The 26,225-nt window shown below is 45.2% G+C and overlaps 1 protein-coding gene and 1 non-coding gene across 2 annotated transcripts in view; one reads left to right on the top strand and one right to left on the bottom strand.

Annotated features, from left to right (window-relative positions):
- The window catches only part of SLC22A23 (solute carrier family 22 member 23), a 167,110-nt gene that overhangs the window by 53,437 nt on the left and 87,448 nt on the right, over window positions 1-26,225 (top strand). The gene's annotated exons all lie outside the window — the stretch shown is intronic.
- LOC147915356 (U6 spliceosomal RNA) lies at window positions 17,648-17,754 on the bottom strand. The gene has a single exon (XR_015554181.1). It is a non-coding gene; the product is annotated as a U6 spliceosomal RNA (small nuclear RNA).

Below are 26,225 nucleotides of genomic sequence, written 5' to 3'. Positions count from 1 at the left end.
AGGGAGCTAAGGAAGTGGCCGATGAGAGCGTCAAATGATGCAAGACAAGGATTGAGAAATGTCCACTAGATGTAGCAATGATTGCCCAGTAGGTCAGAGGTAACTGGGGCAAAAGCAACTGTAATTCAATTTAGTGATTAATGTAATCTAAATTAGTTTAAGCATATGTTTTAATTCATGTAGTCCCCAGAGAAGTACTGTCTTGGTTCTTATGTCAAGTATTTTAGAAAGAAAATAACTTTTTTTTATTGTGGTAAAATGAACGTAACATAAAATTTACCATTTCAACCATTGTTAAGTGTGCAATTCAGTGGCTTAAGTACATCCACATTGTTGTGCAAGAAAATAACCTTTTAACAATGGTAAATGATCATTATAATTGCGGAGAAAAAAATTGAGCTGGAAGGCAAATCGGCAATGACTATTTTTTCTTGAACTCATCTTAAACAGTTTATTCTCCTGGCTCAAAAACTGGAAATTCAGAACTCCAGTTGACTTCGAGATGCAGTTTTGCTCTCTATGTGATGTCATGTTGCTCACACTCAAGGCGGAGTCTGAAGACTTGCTGTGCCCCCCTTCTCGTCAACATGCACGCATGCGTGTGCACTGCCATGTCCACAGTTGAAAAGATCCGGGAAGGATCCCAGTGTTGGATGCAAGCCAAGCCCACCACTCGCCCATTGTGATTTTGGACAAGGTACTTAAAACTAAATCAGTTTTCTCACCTGTGAAAGACTGTGCAGAGGGTGGAGAGGATGAATGTGCTCGCCATCGATAAACCAGGAAGAGCCAGAGAAGTGTTGGTGGGCGTGTGTGTTTGTGCGTGTGCTTCTGTCTGCGAGACAGCCACCGTTCTGCTGACAGCAGGAATCCTGCGCTGAAATAATCATCCTCTTCCACTAGGGCCTTCTCATGTGACAGCTTCTCTGAGCTCACAGCAAACTTGGAAAACTTAGCTGAAGAGGAACTTGAGACGGAGACTGACTACTAGCTTAGGGTCACATAGGAGAGTAACTGTGTTGGAGGCAGCGGGGGTAAGAATCTACTTCATGATCGTTTCTCCAGTGGCCGGCTTAATAAATTACCTCTCCTATAAGATCCATTCAGAGCTCCATAAACTGCATTTTAAAAGTCCTAACCACTTTGGGAGTGGGAGAAGATAATAAACTAAAGAAAAAACTCTCCTGGACAGATCATATGTAGGGACCTTGGACACCAGTACCAAGCATCCACCACACCCAGAAGACTCCATTAATTGCTGAGAAAAGGCACTGAAGAGAGAGAATACTGGTAGCCATTTTCGGGATTTATCTTGCGCGTATTCAAAAGCTCTCCATTTCCCCTCTCTGTATTATCAATTCCTGTTTTATACAAGTGCCTATATACATTTTCTCTATATGTTTAAGTGTTAACTCATGACAGTTGCTCACTCTCCCTGAATGCAGCTGCTGGCCCGGCCCTGTTGGTTTCCTCTGCCTTCCTTGTGGAGACGACGGCAGTTCCCGTTTGTGGCGTGGTGTGTGTGAAAACGTGTCCTCCGGGAACGCGCGATGGCTGTGTAAAGAGGGGTGTTTCTCTGGAATAGCACCAGTTTCTTTTCTGTTGTATTTCCAGATGACTCTTCTGGAGGAAAAGCTGTTCAGGAACCACCTTCCAATTGCTGGTCGACGAACGTGTGAGACCCAGCAAATATTTGGGGTGAAGTGACGGACAGCGCCTTGTTTTGTGTGTTAGTTTTGCTGTCCCCTCTGAGGAAGCGTATCTCTCCACATGAACAAGCCACCCTCTACACAGCATCCAGGCCTTTAGGAACTACGTACGCCGAGCCTGAGTGGAGTGTCCTGTTAGGCTCTTTCCCAGGATGTGGGGACCCGTCTAGCTCTTTTCCCTGGAGTCCACCAAACTCCATGGCGGGCAGAGAGCAGATGAGCCGGCCCTCCCCTCGCCACGTGTGCAGCTCCCTCTGGCTGAGACTCTGGATGTGGGGCCTTGCTGGTGGTTCTCTGTGAAGTCAGACTATAGGCCCTCTGGCTGTCTTTAAAGCTGTGACCTCTACCCATGGGAACCAGCCTGAGGGAGTCTGGGAAGCCAAGGAAGGGTTGCAGCGGCAGGGCTGCTCCCAGGGGAGGCTCAGGGGCCTCTGCTCTCTGGGGCGGCGTTCCCAGGTGACCGAGAAGGACAGCAGAGGCCCAGGTGTGGAGTTCCCTCGGAGCTTCCTGCCTGGAACACAGAGACTGGAAAATTGTGGGTTTCCGACTGAGGGCTGCTGCTTTGCCTTCGTTTCCCCTCTGCGGGGCCTTTGCTGGTTCCTGTAGAAAAGGATGCTTTGTGTGCACCAGAGCTGGCTCTGCTTGCTCTTCTTTGAAAGCTGAAAGATGCTTGTGTCCCTTCCAACTTGTGCCTTTTGAAAGCATCTCCATGCTTGATACTGGTTTTGTGTCAGTTCTGGGAAAGAGCTCAGAACTCCCTCCAAACTCTTGTCAGGGTGGGGGCAGGGGAGGAATTAAGAGCCATTTACTTCTAGCCCAGCCCCCCAGCCATATCAGCTTTACGTGAGAAAGAGAGAACTTCTGCTAGTTCCATGTGACTTGGAATTTCTCATTGTCTCTTCTGTGAAATCTAGAGTTGAGCCCCACCTGGCTGACCCACTCTCCCTGTCGTCACTCCTGCTCCTCTCAGCTCCCACTTTGTCTCTGGGTTGGTGACTTGGCCTAGGCCTGCTCCCCTGCTCCCCTGTCCCTTTCATGGTTCAGCTTCCACTCTGGCTCTCTAGCCTTGTTCTCTAACGTTCTGAGGACAAGACACCTTTCCAAGACTTACCTCAGCCCCTCTTCCCCGAGAAGCCGGCCAGCCTAGAGGTGCCCCCTCCACAGGGAGTCACCAGGTGGGGGCTGTGCAAAGATGCAACGGAGGAGCAGCTGGGAAGGTTTTCCCAAAGGGCTCGGGCCACAGAGGGCTGTGCAGGCCCCGTAAGATGTTGGGCTTGACTCTGTGGGCAATGGAGAGCTATTGCTGGCTTTTTGAGAGAGAAAGTAATGTATTCTGTTGTGTGCTTTGGGTGATAACTCTGGGGGGTCATGTCCTTCGTGTCCCTTGGGCTGCCGTGAAGCAGCAAGTGTTTGTGCGGTATGACAAGTTTGACCTGATAATTTCCTCTTTGATGCATCCCTGGAAAAAGTTAGTTGGAGAACTAATCACCAAATCCCATAGATGGAACTTACCAAAACCATTCATCCTGTTGGCAGTTTTGTCACCGAAAAGATGGTCTTCTTTGGAATCATCTTGCAGCTTAGCTTCCTCATGTTTCTTGTGGGCTCTGGAGTCCTGTGCGTATGGAGCCTACCAACCATGTGTCAGGATTATTGTTAAACTTTCATGTGAACTCGGAATTGTCGGGGAGGATCAAGTTACTCTAGGATACGTGAATCTTGTTCTTTAAAAGGGTTTAATTGAGGGGCCTGCCCGGTGGCAAAAGCGGTTAAGTGCGTGCGCTCTGCTGCTGGTGGCCCGTGGTTTGCCGGTTCGGATCCCGGGCGCGTACTGACACACCGCTTGTCAGGCCATGCTGTGGTGGCGTCCCATATAAAGTGGAGGAAGGTGGGCATGGATGTTAGCCCAGGGCCAGTCTTCCTCAGCAAAAAGAGGATCGGCAGATATTAGCTCAGGGCCGATCTTCCTCACAAAAAAAAAACGGGGGGTGTTAATTGAGTTACAGAACACACCACCCATTGAGTCCCGAGCTGAGGTCCTGGGATATCACAGACCCGAATCCTGTTTTTTCCTTTGTAATCATTACCCCAAAACACAGTGGTGCTCTCTGACTCATTCGTGGTTGGATCTTATTTTCCGTTTCCTTTGTGGGGTCACTGTAGGGTCTTATTTCATGTTCTCTTCAGGGGATAATTGCTCTTTTGCTGTTTTTCCAAGCTCTCCTTTTTGGCATTTTTCCTTTCTACCTTGTGAGAGTAGAAGCAAATGTTTGCACAGTTGGCTTTTCCGCTCCATCACTGCTGCTTTGGCGTCTGTGTGGAGTCGGGGGAGGGGCTCTGCCGCCATCAGCAGAGGAAGATCATCCCTTTTGTTTCCATGCCCCTTCTTAAAGGGATGATAAGGCAACTCAGAATGAAATAGCAGTTGAAAACCTTAGGATAATTACCTTCTGAAAACTTATGCAGACCTCTGATCTCCTCAAATATTGAAAGTTATTATGAGCAGTTTATAAACATGAACCTGAAGAATGTGGGCAAAGGAGTGGGAACAGTGGTTGTTACATGTCTAAGTCATAAAAGAAAAAATAAAACCGAATGGAAAAACATGTGTTTATTTTCTTTCTCATTCTTTCTCACACATAATCCTATGAGACCAGGCAAACCAATCAAAATAAACTATTTCTAAAGAGGTTTAGGTGAGAGCTTTCCAAGAGAACTTGCTCCAACAATAGACATGGTCTCTCTCTGCACCGTCCAGTTCTCAGCCACTGGTCACATGTGGCTACTGAGCACCTGAGATGGGGCTCATGTGACTGAGGGACTGAATCTGTAATTTTAGTTAATTTTAATTAATTAAATTTAAGTAACCACAAGTGGCTAGTGGCTACTATATTGGTCAGCCCTGCTAGAAACATGGCCTTAAATCATTTCCATATGATTTATTTCACCAACTGTGACCTCCCTACCTACCTTCAGACTCACATATCCAGCTGCCTAGTGGATATTCCACTTGGGTGTCCAATAGACATTTTAAATTCAGTGTGGCCAAAATAGAACCCTCATTCCTCCCACTTCCTCAAAGCTACTCCTCTCTGGTCTTTCCCATATCAATAAGTGGAACTACCATCCATGCAGTTGCTCAAGCCAAAAATGTTTGAGTCTTTCTTCTCTCTCTCCTTTGATCAGCAAGTCTTTTCAGCAACTCCTTCAAATTATATTCTGAGTCCCTTGATTGCTCTCCACCTCCACTGCAACCCCTGAGGCAAAGCCTTTTCATTTCTTGCCTTGTGGATAACTACAGAAGGTTCTTGACCCATCTTCCTGCTTCCTATTCAAACCTCTACAACTAATTCTTTACTTACAACCAGGGTAAAATTTATACAACGTGAATCAGACCTTATACTCGCCTACTTCCTCTGAATTAGTTAGCAATGGCTTCGCTGTGAAAGACTGAAAGCCAAAAACAAAGTAGACGTTTATTTCTACCATCAATATAGTCAGTCCAGGACTGATATGGACAGTCTCATGACACTGGGGCCCACACCCTTCCTGTCCTGCTAACCCAGCCATCATGTCCATATTCCAGCCAGCAAAGAGGTAGAAAAAAAGGAGGAGGGAACACTCCTTCCCATTAAGGTCACTTCTCAGAAGTCACAGGTGCCACTTCTTACATTCCATTGGTATGTAACCTGCCCACACCCAGTTGCAAGGGTGGCTGGGAAATATCAACTTATTTTTTACAACCACAGCCTGCGGAAGGAGGGGAGAATGGGTATGGGGGATGACTAGTGATCTTCACCACACCCTCTAATCCAGACTCCTCATCGCAGCCTAGGAGGTACTACATGGTCTGATCCCTGCTGATCAAGCACCATATTCCAGCCTAACTGACCTTCTTTTGGTTCTCTACATGCCAAGCTCTTGCTTGTTCCTTAGGTCATTTGTACTAGCCTTTCTCTCTGTCCGAAATGCTCCGTCCCTGACCGCTGCAGGCCCGGCCATGGCTTGTCACTGTGCTTCTGCTCATGTGACACCTGCAAAGCTTTCTCAGACCACCCATCTACTTGTCACCCAAACTTTAGAATCATCTGCCTTTTTTCAAGCATCTACCACTCCCTGAAAATACATTTATTTATTTGCACCTCCATGCGTACCACCCACCCACTCTAGAGTCAACTCCACGAAAGCAGGACCTCATCATTCTTGTTCTCCACTATATCTCCAGTATCTAGATTTGCACCTGGCACAAAATGGGTATCTAAATATGAGTTGGATGAATGAATGAATTCATAGAACACAATGAAAATCTATGCAGCAGTATTATAGATTAGATGTTATGTGTGTGATTGTAAAATATTAAAACTGGAAGGCTAGAGTTCTCTTAGTCCAATTACCACATATTAAAGGTAAGGAAAAAAGTACATCTGATGTTGTCACATAGGTGGTTATGAATGTAGAGATAATTGCTGAGATTTCACATGAAAGCCTCATGAACTAGACAGATTTGGACTGGATGCCAAAAGAGTTGGTTGGATTCAAAACTGAGCTCAACCATATCCTACAGCTATTCATTAATGAACTGATGACAGTCAGAATAAGGTCTCAGTGACTTGGTGAGGACATGTGTGTGCAAATAATGTTTTAATGAGCACAGAATGGGGGGATGGTCAATAACGAATGGTGACATAGGGTCACCATCTTCATTTTCCCACTTTACATTATTAGTTGATTCCCCCACTAGTCATTGCTATTATCTTCTTTGTAGCTCCATGAGAGGGGTATGGAGCTGATCTGTGTCCTGTGTATGTAACTCAGTGCCTGCCCAGTAGATACTCAGTAAGAATGTTTAAGAAAAGAGTAATACATCATTATAGGATGAAAATAATCTCATCAGGGGATTTTTGGTAAGTTTAAGAAACATTTCATCGTTGTAAAGAGGTAGGGTATAATTTCTCTACATTCCGTCCATGCAGTTCACCAAATTCCTTTCAAGAGTGGAACCAGCGTCAATAGTAGATATTCTGGTTCACTCATATTGGTGTGTGGGGTGTTAGGCAGGACTCCAGCTTGAGTGTTAGAGTCCTTGGCTCTAAGTCTGTCCAGCCAATGGTTTGACAGATAGCCAGCATTTTATTTAAGCTGCAGGACCTGAAAGTAATGTTTAGAAAATAGAGTTCTGTACAGTCTGTATCCTCACTCGGGGTCCAGTTATGCGTACCAAACTCAGGAATGCCAAGTGCCCAGCACTGGGTCTGTGCCAGCTCCCCCATTTTCATCCAGCCTTTGTATATGAAACAGATTGATAGTGAAATGGAGCCAAAGTGGCCGCAGGGGATACATCTCAGTCTGGGTCATTCCTTAGAAGATATTCAATCCTGCAGGTGAGCACTAAGTGTACCCCAGAACCCTGGGCCCCTAGGAGCACTAGGTTCCCTCTGGGCTCCTGGGACTTCTCATGGGAGAGCCTGTGGACTAAGGTCGTCATAGACATGGATAGAACTCTTGGCCTGCATATGTAGCTTTGCATGAGTTCTTGACGAGGCTTTCTTTGGGCATGGAGGAAAGAGGGAGTGGGGCAGGTAGAGGGACACAGGATGTGCCTAGATCTCTCTGCATTCTTAAGGAGGGGGGATCTTTAAAACTCTGGTTAGTGTGTTCTGTGATTTGAGGCAGAGATTACTTGAGATTACTTGAGATGGCTGAATGTATGTAAATTTTCCAGGTAGTCATGCATTTTTCTTCTGAACCTTTTCTTCAGTGTCATTGGATGTGAGGTTTGGTTTAGGCCAAGAGGTTGTGAAGAGAGCCCCGTTCCCTTATGCCTGACTGTGGCTTACAGCTGGTAGCTATTCCAAATGAGCTAATGGACAGGTGGTGGCAACTGGCCTGGTAATGCCATGCCGGAAGTCTGTTCTTTTCATCCAAAACTGAGCCTTTTTTGAAACACAAAATTATGATGACACTTTCATATATTAGCCTGCCCTCTGACTGCTGAGTATTACTTTTTGAGGACATACGACATCAAATTTGCAAAGTTAGCAGAAAAGGCAAACAGTGGGGGCAAATCTTAGAAACTGATTCCAGCAAGGCAGCTCTCCTCTAACAGGCATGGTGCTGTGCTGGTGGGGTTCCAGCAGCTGGCAACAATTTGGAAGGCAAATATCAGCACCCTTTCTCCCTTATGCCTGGTTTGCATGGGTTGATTCTGATGCTTTCACAAGTCAGGAAGGAAACCTTTTCCCGGTGCTTTCTCCTGCACAGGCCCAAGGCCAGATAGCCGTGCATCACCCTGATAAGTTTAGACCTTCATGAGGTTGGAGGAGGAGGTGATTGCAGGAGAACAGCCTGAAAAGATAGAGATGTGGGGCGGTCAGAGAGCAGCAGAGATGAAAGATGCGGAGAGCGCTGTCTAGGCACTTATTCTGTCCTCCACCCCTCTTCCTTCTTCAGAGAGGCCTCCCTGACTGTTCACTCAGAAATCACCAGCTTATTTCTCTGATCACACACTAATTCTCTGCATACAGTTTATAAAAAAAATTTTAATTGTGGTAAAAGACACATAAAATTTACCATCATAACCTTTTCTAAGTGTATAGCTCAGTTATGTTAAGTACATTCACATTGTTGTGCAGCCATCACCTCCATCCATCTCCAGCTGAAACTCTGTCCGCATTAAACACTAACTCCCTATTCCCCCATCACCCCAGCCCCTGGCAACAAGCCTTCTACCTTCTGTTTCTATGAATCTGACTACTCAAGGGACCTCATATAAGTGGAATCATCCAGTATTTGTTCTTTTGTGAATGGCTTGTTTCACTGAGCACAGTGTCTTCAAGTTTCACTTATGTTGTAGCATGTGTCAGAATTTCCTTGTTAAGTCTGAGTAATATTCCATTCTATGTGTAGACCACATTTTGTTTACCCACTCATCAGTTGATGAACACTTGGGTTGCTTCCACCTTCTGGCTATTGTGAATAATGCTGCAGTAAACGTGGGTGTACAAATATCTATTTGAGACCCTGCTTTCAATTCTTTTGGATATATACCCAGAAGCAGGATTGCTGGATCATATGGACTCACTTTCTTCATCTGTAAAACAAAAGCATTGGCCCTCGAGGCCTGCTTTGAGCTCTGGGGCTGTCTCCAATGATGCTTGGCCTGGCTGCTGAGGAACAAGGGCCCTCAGAGCCCCCAGCCTGCGGGGACACTGTCACCGCAGTGCCAGTCTCTGTGACACTAAGAACAAGGCTGTCTTAGAAGAACGGGGAGCCTCCGGGGCTGCTTTGTTTCAAGCCCCTCCCCCGACTTCCAAACAAGCAAACGTTTTGAGGAGGAATAGGGAGAAATGAGTTACTACATTACAGAGTTCATAGATGTTGACTTTGTCCACTTTCTGTGGAGCCAGTGAGTTTTCCTTATTCCCTTTCTCCAGCTCTAAGGCTTGTCTGCCTGCGGTGCCCGCCTCGCTGCCTCCTTTCGTCACCTTTCCTCTGGCCCTTTCCTAACCTCCTAATGGCCTGCTTTCTGAGCCTTGGTGCATCAATGTCATGACTAGTGTAGGGCTGATGTTGAGATGGGTCATTTAATGAATCCATCTTGCCAGGTAATTACAGACCTAGGAGGAGGGAAGAGAGGTGTTGCTTTGTAAAGCCCATTGAAGTGTCTTCTTCATGTCCAGCAGAGACTGACCTCTGCAGGCAGGGAATTTGAGATCTGCATCATTTGGAGTGCGATGCATTTAATTTGGCAGCATCTTCCTTGAATTCAGAGCTGGGGTGCTGATTGCGTATCTTGGCAACCTAATGGATTATTCTGCGGATGTTCATTAGAGAAGATGAGCCGAAAAAATTAGGTGACCAGATTTGCTCCACAACATCCCAGCTCTAATGCACCTGGAGACAAAGTGTTCTCTGAGGACTGTTTTGTTTTGAGGACAGGGGCTTTTGTTTCTTATATGGGCCAGTAGCAGGCACATGTGTGGGTACCATACCTAGGTGGACAGGGTTGTCCTGACCCCTGGTCAAGCACTCACTGTGACCTCAGAGGACTTCCTCAAGGAATCCACAGACTTTTAAGGGAGCCAAGGCGATTAGGTCCAACAGTGAGGGACAAGTCTAGTCTGTAATAAACTCAACAGTTGTGTGGTTCAATTAAGACATCCGTGCCTTGGAACTTTTTGTTTTATTGTGGTAAAATACATATAACATAAAATTTACCATTTTTAACTATACTGTTCAGTAGCATTAAGTACATTCATATTGTTGTACAACCATCACCACCATCCATCTCAGAACTCTTTTCATCTACCAAAACCAAAACTTGGTACGCATTGAACACTAGCTTCCTGTCCTCCTCCCCCCAGACCCTGGCAACCACCATTCTCCTTTCTGTCTTGATGAATCTGACTACTCGTAGAGGTGCCTCATATAAGTGAATCATCTAGGATTGTCCTTTTGTGACTGGGTTATTTCACTGAGCATAATATCTTCAGAGTTTGTCCATGTTGTAGCATTGTCAGAATTTCCTTCCTCTTTAAGGCTGAATACTATTCCATTGTGTGTATATACCACATTTTGTGTATCCATTCATCTGTTGAGGACACTTGGGTTTCTTTCCCCTTTTGGCTGTTGTGAAAATGCTGCTATGAACTTGGCTGTATAAGTATCTGTTTGAGACCCTGCTTTCAATTCTTTTAGGTACTTACTCCAAAGTGGAGTTGCTGGATTATATAGTTTTGAGGACTTTTATTCTTTGGAGACTGTCTTTGAAGATCTGGCCTAACTTACTGTAAGCATTAATAAATAAAAGTATTAATAAATAAAAGTGTACGTTGACATTTTTCAGATAAAAGTAATAGGCAAAATGTGGTCATTATTTTGTGATTAAAGTACACGTTTGAATAGGTGGCGTGATGATGACACCAGAAGACAGTGCTTTTTCTGTGTTTTGTTTTCCATGTAGCATCGAGTATATCCATGTTTATTCTTGTCACTAGAAAAATGTGTTTTTTAACTGATTCTACTGATATGATTTACAAGTATGTATAGCATTCATAGTTTTCACTTATCTATACTTTTAAAGAATTAAGAAGCATTTTTAGATAGAATGCTTGTTTAAAATGAGTCTGATAGATTAAAATCTATTATTATAAAGTTGACATATGGTAGGAGATTCTTTATTTTACAGATAGAGCATCTGCTTTGCAAAGATTGGCCATGCAATGTCTTTACAATTATAAGCTCTACTAGTACACTGATGTTTAATTCAACGTACAAAAATTGATTTACACAAAACTTTTGTGTTGCTGCTCATAGCAGTGTGTGGTCGGTAAGCGTCTGCGGTGTTAACAAAGTGCCTGTGATGTTGGCCTGACACCGTCTTGATTTTGTTTGTTTGTTTAAGTAGGAGTGGTGGACATCATTGCTACGTGTGTACAGGAGCTGGCATTGCTCTCAACCCTGCAGAAACCTGAGGGGACTTAAGGATAGCAGAGTAAACTGATGCTGCTGCAGCAAGAAGGATCTTTTTAAAAGACCACTCTGATCATGTCTCATTACTCCCTGGCTTAAATCTTTCGAAGGCTCCCGTTGCTTTGAGAATAAAGCACACATTTTTCTCTGTGGCTGATAAGGCTTCATCGGGTAGCCCTAGTGGACCCTCTCCAGTCCTGCTTTCCTTACTCTCTGCCTCATATGCTGGTTTCAGTTCCTCGAAAACTTTGTAATCTGTTGCATCGCTGAACTTTTGTACAGGCTGTTCTTTGCTAGAACATTCTTCTATGACTTTTTCTCAGAGTGAAATTTGCTCATCAAGTCCTCAAGTGACACACGTGCCACTTTTTCTAGGGATTTTCTCTGGACCCTCACATCTGAGTTAGTGGCTCCTGCAGTGTGTCCAGAGCACTCTCCCCTGTCCTTGTGACAGAACCATAGTGCTCATCACATGGATTCTGCCTGCAGAATTCAGTTTGATTAAATCTTGCATAGGTATAAAAATACTAATAAAACACGTCAGATATAGAGGTTTCTGATGCCGTGCACATTTGTTTTAGAGGAAGAATAGGATCCTAGTTTTGAAGTGCCCTGTGTGTCCCCCCAGCCAACTCACCTCCTTCCACCCACCCAGGAACCAGACTCTGGCTTTTGTGGTACTCCTTCCCTGCTTTTCTTTATAACTTTGCCTCATCCGTTAGGATCCGTGAACAATATATCATGTAGTTTTGCATGTTTTTGACATTTCAGTAGGTTGGATGTATTCTTCTGTATGTTTTTTTTCCCTCAGCATCATTCCTGAGGTGCATCTATGTTGGCCTTTATAGCTGTGATTCATTCGTTTCACTGCTGTGTGAAGGTACAGCCGTTATTTGGCCTGTAATTGCTTTTTTACGCATCTGTATTCCCTCTCTTTCCCTTATGCACCCATCTTTATCCCAACACACAATTTTAAACTCCCAAAGAATAGAGATTGAGTGTATCTTGCTCATTGTTTTGTCCCAGTATCTAGCATGTAAGGAAATATTTGTTAAATGAAACCTATGCCCTTTGGTCTGAGGGTCTGCCTGTGAGTGGTAATCGACAACAGTACCATTCTCGTTTGGTGAAAGCTCTTTCCTCCCAAGGCCTTCCCCTGCCACAGTACTCTAGACCAGAGCTCAGCAAACTTTTTCTGTAAAGGGCCAGATGGTCAATATTTTAGGCTTTGTTGGCTATATGGTTTCTCTCATAACTATTCAACTCTGCCACTGCAGTGTGAAAGCAGCCATAAGCAATACATAAACAAACGGGTATTCCAATAAAACTATTTACAAAAATAGACTTTGGGCCGAATTTGGCCCATAGGCTGTAGTTTGCCAACTTCTGTTCTAGAGGACGTCCCTGTTTGGAAGGGAGGACAGTACTGCTACTAGGTCAATGAGAGGAAGCCTTGATCACACCTGTGCCTTCCAGGGGACCAAACAGAGTGGGCTTGTGGCACCTTATAAGGCCATAAGGGACAACAATATGGCTGTAGACAAGGTGGAAAGGTAGCAATTTTCAGACTAGGACCAAAGTGCATCTTCAAGGTCAACGTGTTATGTATATAGACTATGTTGCAAAGCCATGAATAAGAATACTACTACAGTATTTGAGTTGCAGGCTGGGACAGGGTTAGGATATCCATCTCACCATCTGTCATCCTGCTCCTTTCTCCTCGGGCTCATCTCCAGCATCTGAGACTTGAGCCTGGCTGGCTCTGAGTACAGAGAACTGAGAGTTGGTGTCTCAACTCTGTCAAGCATACAGAATATATTCAGATGGAGAACAATTGTCTTTATGTTTGTTGAATTGAGCAGAGCAGCTTCTTTGAAGAGTTCTAAGTACAAGTGGAGGAACAACCTTTACTAGGTCATTTTCCTTACGTTACAGTGGACCCCCTGGAATTCATGATATCAGGGTAAGCCAGGGAGAATGTTGCCGTGAAAGAGCGCAGGCTTGGGCAGACAGATTAGAATCCTGGGTCAATCTTGGTCTTCTTATTGTTTTAGTGGGGATACTTATACTTACCCCAGAGGATTATTGTGAGGAATATGAGTTGCTCATTGTGGTAGTAAATTAGTTTGAAAGAAGTGTGGCTAGAGGGAGGTCAAGATGGTGAGGATAAGAAAAATCGTAGGAACAACAAACAGCGATGCTTATTTAGCACTGCCAGGCACTGTTCTAGCTCTTTACTCCTCATTCCATCCTCACAGTGACCCCAGGGGAAGGTACTATTATTATCCCCCTCTTACAAGTTGGTCACTTAGCCAGGGTTGCTTGGCTAGTAAGTGGTAGAACCAAGATTGAGACACAGTGTCTAGCTGGAGAATTGCCTCTCCACCATGACACTGCTTCTCACTGTGTTGGTACTGATGCTTTAGGTTTGGCTATTGTTTCATTGTTGTTGGGGAGTGGTACTGAAACCCCTCACAACTGAGGTACCTAGTCAGCCCCGCTCTGCTCTCCTGTAGTTGATCATGCCCAACCCATGGCAGAATAGACAAAAGCTGCCCTAGCGAAAGGTCCCTGAAAAAAAATCGCAGTATAAAATTGAAGAGCACTGAGCCCCCACTGTGATGCAGACGCCATTCAATGGCCAGGTAGATGTTGCTAAGCCAGGGTTCTGGTTCTCGCCTCCCTGAGATGCGTGCCTCAGTGCCTCACAGGGACAATCACAGCGACGGTTTTAGTTAGTCCCAGTGATGGTTCTGGGGCGCCGATGAAGGAGATATAGCAAGTGGTCCAGAAACATCAGCCATTTCTCTAAGAACACAAAGCATCCAGGAAATCATGTCAGTGTCTTCACACATGATGTGTATTTGAAGCATTTTTGAAGAATCAGCTCCACATAACAAAATGTGAAAATCATTGGTGCCTTTTTTCAATATTTCCCTTGAGGTTGTGCAGGTCCATGTGTCTAGTTCTGGCCAATGACCTATGAGCAGAAGTGACATGTCCATTCTGGGCTGGAGCATTTAGTCACTATGAGAGGCATCCTAGGCTCCAGCACATCAACCAGCAGCACTCAAGATGGTGGCTGCTCTTTCAACTTGCATCCCCAAGTGACAGTGTTGAGCAGAGCCCCCCACCAACCCTTAGTGGGCGTGTAGCGTGAGCAAGAAACAAACTTTTGATGTTTTAAGCCCCTGAAATTGAGTTGTTTGTTACTGCAGCATGACATAACCCAGGACTAATATATAAACCCCCTGCAGTTTTCTGTCCTTGCAAACAGCTTGCTTGTACCATTTTCTTATGTCTTTACATGAGTTAGGACTAGCATGAAAGAATGTTAGTGTTGACTTTGGGTGTATAGAGTTTTGTAAAGAGTAAATAAGTTCCAAAAGTGCAGTCCAGTTCCATAGGACTTTGTACATATTGATTGTATGTATTGATAAATCTACCAAAATATCTGGTGTCATGATAATGTCAAGAAATGTTTGTTTCACTGGCCAGCGTATTGTTAAGGGACTCAAATGTATGTAAACACTATCAACTGATGCATCCACATCAGTCACTCCCTTGAGTATTCTTCATATCAATCCCTTATTATTGTGGTTTGAAATAGTTCTTTATAGGAAGATCTTCTACTAACATCTTTCCCAACTATGTCAGATATTATAGGACAGGTTAATGTAGGCATTATCATTTCTATTTGCTCGAACTGGTTCCTGTCCATTTGAAACTTTCATCTAAACATTTCTAAAATCTGCTTAACTTGTTGGGTTTGGGCCAACTGTTCACTCCATTGGCCCTGTAGAATTAGTGTATTGCTCACATATTGAGCACTGTTCTGGCCCAGAATGTGTTGTCTATTACTTGTGTCTTAAATAGTTATCATTTAGGACTTCTGTTCCTTTCACCCTCTCTCCCCCTTATCCCTCATCATGTTTTTCATGGTTTCTGTTTCTCTTGCTCACACACAGGCATCCTCTCTCTCTCTCCTCAAAGATATAAATTGATCCTGTTCTAAGATCCCTAATGCTGGGGAAATGTCTGCACATTGTGCATCATCCCTAACGAATGGAACTGCAGGAACCCTTTCACACGCTTCTGCTGGGAACGAGGGAGGCTTGCTGAGTAGTTGTCGGTATCTGAGCCCACCTCAGCTGTGTGGCTTCAGTTTGAATTGCAGAAGTTTCTGCCTTAAGCATGTTCTCTGGAGGTTTAGGTTTTCAACTTGCATTCAAGGTGATATGGAACGCGGGTAGAATTAGTGGGAGAAACTTAATATCAGGGGAAAGGAAAAACAGCAGCATTCCAATCCCCACAAGTTTTCTGTGCCTGTCTCTTTCCCGTGAGCTAAAATTTCCAAAACTGAGTGGAAGCGCTGTCTGTCCTCCTCTCCCCCTGCCCCAGGCCTGCAAGTATAATACCTTGCATTTGCTCATGGTGGTCTTTAGTTCATTGACGGTGTCCCATAGTATGAGATATAAATTTTGTTGTCGACAAGGAGAAGCACACCCTGAACTTTCTCAGGGAGCATCTGATGAGTTTTAAAGTTTATAGATTATCTTTAGAAAGGTGGGCCTTTCTCTCAGAGAACTTCCTCCAATCCAGTAGGCTGTAAGAGTTTTGCCAAGAAGAAAGAGCACATTTGGCGGAGAAAACACCCTTTGGTAGAGGAGAAGAATGTTGTAAATTTCTGCTCTAGTCTACACTCAGCATTACAGAATAGAGCTGGTCACACAGGCCGGCCAGTTATGGGAGAGAATCTCCAGGGAGCTCATTGAGGGAATTAGACTTACATCATGGAGAAAACAGAGCAGACAGGGGCAGGCTGGCAGGCCCAGACCACGTTGTCCTATAAAGACAGGTTTCTTGAACTGTAAGTTAGCACCCAGACCACAGTCCAGCACATCCATCGTGTTAAAATCTGACACTATGGGAGTTAAAATACCTAAGGCTGGTCAGATGGTGTCTGAACCAGGGTCAGAACTCAAACCTCCTGAATGGCTGTCTAATGCCCCTCAAATAGTGAAGGATGATCACAGTTGTCAGGGAATATACAAAAGGAAAGGAGGGCCAGCCTCGTGGCTTAGCGGTTAAGTGCGCGCACTCCGCTGCTGGCGGCCCAGTTTCGGATCCCGGGTGCGCACCGACGCACCGCTTCTCCAGCCACGGTGAGGCCGCGTCCCACATACAGCAACTAGAAGGATATGCAGCTATGACATACAACTATCTACTGGGGCTTTGGGGGGAAAATAAATAAATAAATAAGGAAAGGAAATGATGGCTCCTCAAGGGAAATGGAGACGTATTACCTGAGCAGTAATAACAGCAATGGTTACTTGGTAAAAAGTTTTGTTTAAATGCCCCTCAAGTCTTGTAGGAGTAAGTGCTGATACATGTGCTGAGGTCTTCATGTCCTCTTGCCTTTAATTCCTGAGAGAACTATCCAGGTTCTCATGTCCGTACTTGATGGACTTTTGACCACTTGGACCTCTGGCCTCCCAGCGCACCCACCTGACAAGTATGGGCCCAGCCAGAGGGGCAAAGCGTCCGAGGTCAGCTGAGCAGGAAGCTGTTGGTAATGCCGCATGTTAAAGGAGTTGAGGGCGTGTAGGAATTAGTCACACCTGTGTTAGGTATGGGCTGTCATTGCCAGTTCCAGGTAATGATGTCGCCCAGCCCTTCACACACCCTAGACATCCTTATGTGTGTGTCCTGGTCTGTGTGGAGCCACTCACATGCACTGCCTGACAGCGGTGTCCTCAGTCCGGCAAACTGTATGTCCTGTTGCTCTTGTAGCGGCCGCTAGGCTGTGGAAGGGACTTGAGGTGCTCAAGGAGTGGCCTTCTCTGCAGGAGATAAGACTCTGGATGTGAGGCTACATCTCTACTTCCCGGGGCCACTCCTGGTCTCATTAGTCCTGCCTAGAGTGTCTCCATAGTCTCCTGACTGGTTTCCCTGCCCCAGCCTCTCCCTCTCCCAGCTCTGCTCTGGCTGCCCTCATCTTTCTAGAGCACAGCGCAGATCAGTCTGGTTCTGCAGCTTAACAGCCAGCGTTCACGGCAACACACACTTAAGGAGCACAGTTTTACTTGTTGGTTACCGTGTGGTGGCATGGGGGTGATGGCACTAAAGCTAGGGAAAGTGGTGCCTGCCCTCATGCTGCTTACAGACTGGAGAGGGAGAAACATCCGCACTCAGTCCCCACCGTTCAGGCACAAGGCGGGCAGTGGCTGAGGCCCCTGGAGGGGGCGAGCTCTGAGCGAGGGAGGGCTCCTTCAGGTTACTGCCTGTTGTTCTCCTTCCTACATTCCCTCCTCTTTACTCTCTACACCCAGTCCTCTTCTCCACGCTCTCATTTGTGCCCTTCCTTCTACCTGAAATGCCCTTCTTCCTCTGTCCACCATTTGCATTTCCACATTCTACCCATTTCTCTTTGGGCCAACTCACAAGGCCCTTTTTCTTTTCTTTCTTTAAATATGGAATGCTTCATGAATTTGCAAGTCATCCTTGCACAGGGGCCACACTAGTCTTCTCTGTATCGTTCCAATTGTGGTACATGTGCTGCTAAAGTGAGCACAAAAGGCCTTTTTCTTTACAAATCTTCCCATCCCCCGACCCCCAAGCTGGGGTGGGGCCAGGCTTTCTCTTTGAACCCCCACCCAGCTTTACTTTTGCCTCTCTCACTATCCACGTCACGTCTCTTTCCAGCTAGCCTACAAGTAAATATGTGTCCCACCGGTTTTTGTGCAAATGACCCAACGCAGTGTTTGTACAGTGAACTGCACCTAAGTACACTGAACTGTGTTTAACAGACAATAAAATATTTGTATAAGTGAATGAATTAAAGATTAGTGTGGGGTGGTTGAAAGTCATTGGAAATTTAGGAGAAGGGAAGAAGGATATGAGCTTTGAGAGATGGGAAAGTCTTCCTGTGGGAAGGAGGGCTTGAGATGGAGGTATTTAGTGTCAGAGAGACAAGAAAACACATTTTGTACTGAAAGGGATGGATAGTGACCGAAATGGGAGCTACCTGATATAAGTAGAGGGGAGGTGGAGGGGGTGGTGGAAAGTGCCAGGGCTGGTGGGGGCTCTAACCTGGCTCAGAAATGTCTGCTCAAGAGGAGAGCATTGGGAGGATTCACCATGCGCCAGGATTTGGTGTTGGCCTCATTTGGCCAAGGCACGGCAATGGTTAAATGAATTGCTCAAATCAGCCAGTGAGATGAAGAGGGGGAGGAGGACGCTGAGTGTCCAGTCTTTGGTCTGGCTTCTCACTGGTGGGTGCCACTCTGAAATGACTGCACAATAAACGTTTATATTCTGAAGCCAGCATTAGTATTTACTGCTGTGTGCTTACTGGCACAATTGGTAATAAAATCTGCAGGATCTTTATTACCCCAAATGCAATGTGTTTTTCCAAAGAAGTATATATGGCTATAAAATATTCAAAGTTGAAATATGGAAGAAACTTCCTAATGCCTGCTAGAAATGAAATTGAAATACACATAGCACCAAATGAATTTATTTGTACTATTAAAATTCCTAGTTTGGCAACTACTTAAAAGACAAATTCAAGTAAATAGAAAGGCATGTGTTTTCCTCTAAGGGGGATATTTTAAGAAGAATAGAGACAGTTAATGGACGTTTATATCTGAATCTCTTCTTTCTGCCCCATTCAACCAGAAATTGGTCTTTACCAGTAATGACCTAGTATGTGTGCACAGGCAAGATAATTAACTGGAAGGGGGTTAATTGCAGAATTGCTTATCTGTCATATTTAATCCCAGCCTTGTATATTCAATATAGATGTACACATTAGAGGCTTTCAGTCCCCTCCCTGGAGAGAGAGACTGTACACAGAGCACTAAATTACATCTACAGAAGAGAGATTGTGCAGTCCGACTGAGCACTTTCTCCCCAAAACCCCTCTCTTTGCCTACAGTCGTAGCCTCAGCACTAGCCCCTGACCCATGTTGACCCCCAGGCACTAAAGCTCTCTGTCACGCACCACCACCTGTCGTGCACCACCACCGGAGTCAGTGAATGGTTTGGTTGGAGGTATAACTGTGCTGAATGTGTGGGAAGCAATCAGCTTCCTGAGGGTCAGTAGCTGATATTCTATTTCAAAACACAGAATGTGCTCAGGTAGAATCGTGAGAATCTGATTCAATTGCAGTTGTATAAGCAATATTTTGACAGGGGTGGTTTGTTTTGAAGCTGGAAGTACTGAAATGTTCAGTAATGAATAGGGGTGGATAAAGCAACTATCAACTAATTCATTCTCTCTTGGGTTTCCTTTTAATTTTTTTCTGCCTTTTTTTTCTTGTAGCTTACTGTCATTTAAAGTCTCACTTCTTATAGCTATTAAGGTGATTTTCTCCTTTAAACATATTTTTTGTGTGAAATAATGTCTTTGAATTGTCTTTCCCTATGTCCTTACTTCCGTCAGTGTCACTATGATTCACTCAGTTTCTGCACTTACTCTTTGGCCATCTGTAGTACCCCTGCCACTGTTCGTTGGATACCAGAGTCCATCAACTCTCTTTAGAAATGGTTCTTAAAACCCACAGCTACCATCCTAATTCCAGCCCAAATCTATTAGAATCCTAAAAGGATAAAGTGGGAAAGAATGTCTGAGATTGTCAGGTCCCACCCCACCCCCACTCAGTAAGGCTGTGTTGTCAGGATCGTACTTGTCTTAGCAGCAGATCCAGCCCTGAAACCCTCTCAGTCTTGGGCTCTGGCCATGCAGCGTGCTGGTTGATGTCGTGTTAAGACTCTTGCAGCAGCTTCTCAACCCCTCCCCCTGCCCGAGCTCTGGCCCATCAAGCCAGCCCTCTATTCTGCCCCAGATAATTCTTCCCGAATCATCACTTTATCACTGTCACTTTCCTCCTCGCTGGCTGCCCATTGCCTTTAAACTCTAGCTTTTCATTGAGGGTCGTCATAGTTTGATTTCACCCGGTTTTACCAAGGCACTCCCCTTTATTCCAGCCAGTCTTCTCTTGGGCCTCTCAGCTTCTCATGGTCATTGCTGGGTCCACCTCTTTGCTCGTATCGTCACTGCCACATGGGATGCCTGTTTTCCCTTCTGATTATTTGGAACTTACCGTTTGAGATGCCCCTCAATGTCTATGTGTTCCCTGAGACCTATCGTCACATCACCTATCATTTAGACTGCACTGACCTCCCACTCCTGCGTGGTCCTCTTCTCCCCTCCATCTGCATCTGAGTGCTTACTATAAGCAAAGTAGGGTGCCACGGAGGGGACACAAAGACGCACTGGGCATGAACCTGGCCACACAGCTTAGAGTCTAGCACAGGCACTAAAACATGCACGCAAATAATTCTGCTGCTAGGTAGAATGTAATAAATACTATATTTTTTGAAGATGTAGGTAATGTTGGGCCTGTTTATACTAGTTCAGATTTTTCTGTGTCCAGAGAGAAACTGTGTGGTGTAGTGGTTAAGAACTCAGATTCTGAAGCCAGAGGATATGTTGCCAATAACTAGCTGTGTGACTTGGGGCAGTACTTAACCTTTTTGGGCTCACCTTCCTCATCTGTAAAGATGGAGAAAACACAGGTGCTCACCTCCCAGGGTTGCTGTGAGGATTAAATGAGTTAACATGGAAAGTGTTTGGGAGAGTGCCCAGCACACAGTAAGCACCAGGTAAGTGTTAGCCATTATCACCTCCATCACCATCACCATCATCATCATCTCCATTGTTGTCTCCTGTGCTCAACTGCAAATTTCTGAAGGACAGAAATCACAAGGTAATATCTCCCTGAGCATGTAAATGGGTGTTTGGTCAGCATTTGAGTGGAATAGATAATCTGATACCTGGCTTCTCAAGCACTTTTGCTTCAGGATCAGTACAGTAAGTGGCCTGAGTGTCTCTCCCGGCCTTCCTTTGCCTGGCACAGCACTCTGTCGGGACAGTGTTCTGACATGAACTGGCTGAGGATGGCTGTGTCGGGAGTCCCCAGGACCACCCCAGGATTGATGATTCACTCGCAGGACTCACAGCACTCAGGCCCTTCTTCAGCTGTGATTTATTACAGAGCAAAATCAGCAAAGGGAACAGGTGCATGGGGCAAAGTCCGGAGGAAACCAGGTGCCGGCTTTCCAGAGTCCTCTCCCAGTGGATTCACATAGGATGCGCTTCATTCCTCCAGCAATGGATTGTGACAACACGTGTGAAATATTTACTGGGGGAGCTCGTTAGAGACTCAGCGCCCAGAGCTTTTATTGGAGGCTGGTCACGCAGGTACCCTCTGCCTGGCACGTACCGAGTTCCAGACTCTCAGAAGGAAAGCAGGTGCTCGGTGTAAAGCGCACCCTCTGCGCAAACAGTGTAGGCACAGTGAGCCATGCGTGTCAGTTACGGAACGGTGGGACTGCTCCTGAAATCCAAGTTCCCAGACGCCAGCCAGGGCCAGCTGTGCAAGGAGGCCTTTCTAAGGAGCACAGTCTCAGGTCTGCTGTGTTGGCTCCTTTCTGCACAGCAACACAGGCTGAAGTTGCATGTTGGGCAAGCTTTTGAGTAATTGGAGTTTTATAGGAAAAAGAGAAATCCCATCCCTTTTAGCATATTTTAAGCACTTCATAAATATTTGGCGATGAAATAATAATGAGAAAAGCAGATTTGAGGCCAAAATTTTGAGAGGAAAAACAAATCAGAATTTGAAAGAGAATTTTGGCCTAAATTCTTCCGTAATTTCTGCCCTCAAAGGCTCACATCTAACACCTGTGTTGTGCATCCAGCTATCTGTGAGTGATGCACGGCCAAGGTGGGAGGGTGGAGCCTGTCTCGAGCCCCCTGAGCACTGAGGATGGGAGAGCCAGGGGAGCCATGATTCCCCAGGCCACAGAGCTGCAGGCTGGTCTCCGGCCTTTGGACTCCCCATCCTTCGTGCATTCCTTTCACACAAGAAAATAAAGCCCAAGGATAAGACCCTCTCCCTGGCCGCGTCCTCCTGCCCTGCTGTGTTCATGTTACATGCTCGTGGCATCTGCTCCCATCCTTCCTTGAACTGGGCAGGATTCCCAATCCAGCTGTCAAGAGGAATCTGCAAGCTTAGATGTTAGTGCATATTGCCATTTTTATTTTGCATTTTAAAATTCCTGTTTCCTGTTACCTCTTACTGCATTCACACCCTACTTTAAAACACCAGAGGGACATGATTGACTGGCCTGGTGTGTGTCCGCTCTGACTGAGGAGAAAGTTCATCTGTGCCAGACGTCCTTGACCTGGCCGTTTCATACTTAAACTTCCAACTGTTTCAGCCTTCTTCCAGGCGTTCATGCCCTTGAGGCAGAGCTCAGACTCTGGACCAGGTTGCCCACATTAAAAATCCCGGCTTTGACACTTCTGGCTGTTTGAGTGTAGAACAGAAACTGTTCTTTAGTTTCCTCATCTGTAAAATAGGGATGATAATAGTCCCTACCTCCTAGGATGGTTGTGGGCTTAAAGGAGATACCATATTTCATGGGTTCTAAAATGCATTCCCCCCTTACACACATGCATGCACACATTTTAGCATTTGTGAAATCAGGATGCGTTTTACAGTCGATGATGTCAGAGGTTAACTGACAGCTTTTTCTGTTCTGGTGGTACATTCAGTAATGGTGCATCTTAAAATCAATGGCGTCATAGATTAGATAAAATACTGTAAAAAGTATGCAGCACTTAACACCAAGCCTAGCAGGAAACAGATGTTAGGAAGGTTAGTTGTCATTGCCATTATCAATGTCGTCATTATCCTCATCAAACAGGACCTCCCTCCAGGAAGGCTATCAGCTAGCATTCATTTAGGGTTTTCTCTGTTCAGGAATCTAATTCTTTAATAATTTTATTTCTTTCTTTCTTTTTCCCCAAAGCCCCAGTAGATAGTTGTATGTCATAGTTGCACATCCTTCTAGTTGCTGTATGTGGGACGCGGCCTCAGCATGGCCAGAGAAGCAGTGTGTCGGTGTACACCCGGGATCCGAACCCGGGCCGCCAGTAGCGGAGCGCGTGCACTTAACCGCTAAGCCACGGGGCCGGCCCAGGAATCTAATTCTTAGAACTCACGAGACAAAGATTCTCATCCCCATTTTACAGAGGAGGAAAGTGAGGCTCAGGAAGTCTGGGCAGCTTACTTTTCCCCCCACAGAGCCAGGAAGGGGCAGACCTGCAAGTCCAGCCCAGGAGTCTGCCCGCTACAGCCCACCGGCTGCCTTTTTTGTATAGTTTGTGTGCTAGGGGTGGTTTTTATATTTTTTAAGAGTTGTAAAACATCAAAAGAAGATTAATATTTTGTGACATGAAAATTAGAAGAAATTTAAGTCTCAGTGTCCATCAATAAAGCGTTGTTGGAACACAGCGCTGCTCGCATGGTTACGTGTGGTCTGTGGCGGCTCTTGCACTGCGGCAGCAGAGTTCAGGAGTTGCGACAGAGACCACATGGCCGGCAACACCTCAAATCTTGGCCAGTTGGCTTTTTACAGGAAGAGTTTGCCAACTCCTGGTCTGGTTCTTGGCACTCTGACGTGTCCTTTTGAGGAAAGAGAGTGTCTCCTTCATCTTTTTATCTTCCACACTTGGTAGGCACTCAATAAGTGTTTGCTAAATGGAGTTTCTATCATCACTCCAAAGTCTAAAAAGTCAATCTTGAGTTGTGCTGGTTACCATGGCACCAGATAAACATCGAAATAACATGCTCGTCAGCTCAAGGAGAGCAAACCAGTGCAGAGCCTCTCCAAGACACTTTTTCAAGTAAGTTCATATTTGTGTAGCAGTATCTCTTAGAGAGTAAATAAAATAAAGTGACTCCCTGAGGACAAAGCCACGTCCCTGAGAGCAGCTGAGTGGATAAGTAAGTCTCCGGTAGGCGATGTTTTCAGGAAATTGGACACTTAGTTCCTGCTTATCAGCCCTTGAAAGGCCCGCCATGCGCCGTGGAACCAAGCACAGACGGCAGGGGCTTCAGCTATCGGGAGACCCCTTGGTGAGTGTGGGGTAATGAGTCCATCATGTCCGGGCTTTGAAGGCCCTGTTGGTTTCCAGAGATCAGTCAAGTTATTGAAACTAAACCAGGATCGCTGTTTGCTCCGCGTTAAATGTTTACAAGCCAGGCCAGCGTAGGCATGCTCAAGGTCACTGGGAGGACTTGCTCAACCTGGAGTCTGAGCCAGCCATCAGGCATATGGGCGGCAGTCAGCTGAGAGGTGCTGAGGTGAGCGAGGAGCTCCACCACCTCAGACTGCAGAAAGGAGGTGCACAGGGCACCCTGGGAGCTTTCTGCACAGCTGGCCAATGCCCTGAGCAGCTCTGACAAGTTACAGCCCTGTCTCCTCGCCCACCTGGAGACGGCTGTCTCTCCAGCTCAGGGGTCTGGCGGGAGAGAGCCCCATTCTTTACACGTGTGTGGAGAAAGCTTCGTGCCAAATCAGAACCAAGAGCTGGGGCCCCCTGCTCTTGGAAGTCCACATGCACCCACTGCTCCCATAAGACTCAAAATTCCTCAAGGACCAACTCAAGCTTCTTCACAACTTGTTTAAGCATTTAAATTTTTTGTTAAACGATGTCCCTTTAAGTCATTTCCCAAAAAAGCTTAATTTTAAAAAGGTTTTTTGTGTTCCTAGATGTGGCTAAATAACCACCTTTAGATTTATAAAGAAAATCATTGGAAAAATAAGTTTAGGGGAAAAAAATCCCCAACCAAGGCATTTTTTTTTTAAATGGAAGCATGTATTCCATAAAGTACAGTTCAGTGCAGTGCACTGCAGCCCATTCTCGACAGGCATCCTAATAAAATTGGGTCTCTTTTCTTATAATTCGCCCCTTTCTCCTAAAAGAAAAGTGTGATGCTCAACAAATATTAATTGTGGTTACAGTGTACTGAGTTTTTTTTTCCCCCTTGAATGTGGGAATGTAGCAATGTATAAGGGAAATTTTCACAAGCAAAATGTTATGCTTAAGCTATGTTAAAAACCATTTCTAATATGGAAGCAATATTGTTTCAACACACACACATTTTAAGTATGAAGCATTTCAATAGTCTTTGGGTTAAAATGCTTGTGTGGATGACTCTAGAGCCCCTAAAAAATGTGACTTCTAATAGAGAACCTGAATATATGTTTACACTATTGTTTCTAATAAGCAAGTTACACATAAACTTTTGGAAAATATTTGTGAACTAGAAATTGCCTTGAACATAGGGTTGGGGAAATTACAGGGAGGTGATGGAGATGTTTTAAATGCTAGGGCTACACTCCTTTTTTGTCCTAATTTTTTTGTCCCTTTACATTTAATTAGTGGCCCTGCAGAGTGGGACACAAGGATCCACACTGTCTTATCAGTCCCTTCTGCCCAGAATGTCCCCATCTGTCTTTAGAAGAAATGCTTGAAGGAGACTGGAGGAATTATCAGCTCAGCTAGATTATTCATGGGAATATTAAGAAGGAAATATTAATATTAAGAAGAAAAACAGATTTTCTTACAAAAAATGTTAAACCTCACATTTTAAGTGACAGTCAGAATTAGGTTACAATAGAGCCGTCTCTGGGAAAGACTGTGGGATTTTAAGTAGCTCGTGGTTCTGGGCAGTTCTGACATGTCAGCAGGTTGATCCCAGAGGGGACACCAGGGCTTCTGTGCTGTCTGTGCATTTTTTCAGCAGGTGTAAGTAAAAATAGGAATGGTGTGCAGCCTAAACCAGCTGCCTGTAGAGCCTCCTTGTGAACAGCATACATCTTGGGAAGTGGAGTTGCTGCCCGGCCCTGCATGGAACTGCTTCTTCCGTTTGGCGTTTCTGCTGGTTCTTGTTCTTGTCCAGGATTCACGTTCTTATGGCCCACCCCTTCTGCAGCCAATGAGTCCCCATTCCATTGGAATCCTTTTGCATAATTTATTGCATCAGAGGATTTGCTTTAATTTCCCTGAAATCTTACAGATTAAATTGCCCATCCTTAACTTTTTTCAGCTTTTAATCGTTCTGACCCACTTTATGTTGAAATTTGGCCAATTTGACAGAAATGAAAGCTCCTTTTAAAGCAGTATTT

The sequence above is a fragment of the Ceratotherium simum genome, chromosome 13 (assembly GCF_057802395.1).
Source record: "Ceratotherium simum simum isolate JZ-2026a chromosome 13, ASM5780239v1, whole genome shotgun sequence".
NCBI lineage: Eukaryota > Metazoa > Chordata > Mammalia > Perissodactyla > Rhinocerotidae > Ceratotherium > Ceratotherium simum.
The sequence above is the reverse complement of the archived record's forward strand: the minus strand, read 5'-3'. Positions and strand labels throughout refer to the sequence as shown.